Source organism: Sinocyclocheilus rhinocerous, unplaced genomic scaffold (assembly GCF_001515625.1).
Source record: "Sinocyclocheilus rhinocerous isolate Xijiao unplaced genomic scaffold, SAMN03320098_v1.1 C34044289, whole genome shotgun sequence".
In the NCBI taxonomy this organism is placed as follows: domain Eukaryota; kingdom Metazoa; phylum Chordata; class Actinopteri; order Cypriniformes; family Cyprinidae; genus Sinocyclocheilus; species Sinocyclocheilus rhinocerous.
In genome coordinates this window covers 1-211 of record NW_015683368.1, presented here as the reverse complement: position 1 = coordinate 211, position 211 = coordinate 1, and the positions used below count along the sequence as shown (strand labels likewise).

The 211-nt window shown below is 43.1% G+C and overlaps 1 non-coding gene across 1 annotated transcript; it reads right to left on the bottom strand.

Moving 5' to 3' along the window:
• Positions 1–80: 80 nt before the first annotated feature.
• Positions 81–152, bottom strand: trnar-ucu (transfer RNA arginine (anticodon UCU)). Its single transcript has one exon. It is a non-coding gene; the product is annotated as a tRNA-Arg (tRNA).
• Positions 153–211: the final 59 nt, after the last annotated feature.

Below are 211 nucleotides of genomic sequence, written 5' to 3'. Positions count from 1 at the left end.
TTATGTTTTCACTCCCACACTGTGGATATTGCCCCTTTTTGGGGTTCTATACTTCAGGCAAGTATAGAATTAAAATTCCTTAGTAGAGGATGGTTTCGATCCATCAACCTCTGGGTTAGAAGCCCAGTACGCTTCCGCTTCGCCACTCTGCTTGCCCTGAAAAAAACTCACGTACATCGGTGTGTTCAAATTGACTTAAATTTAGGCACTC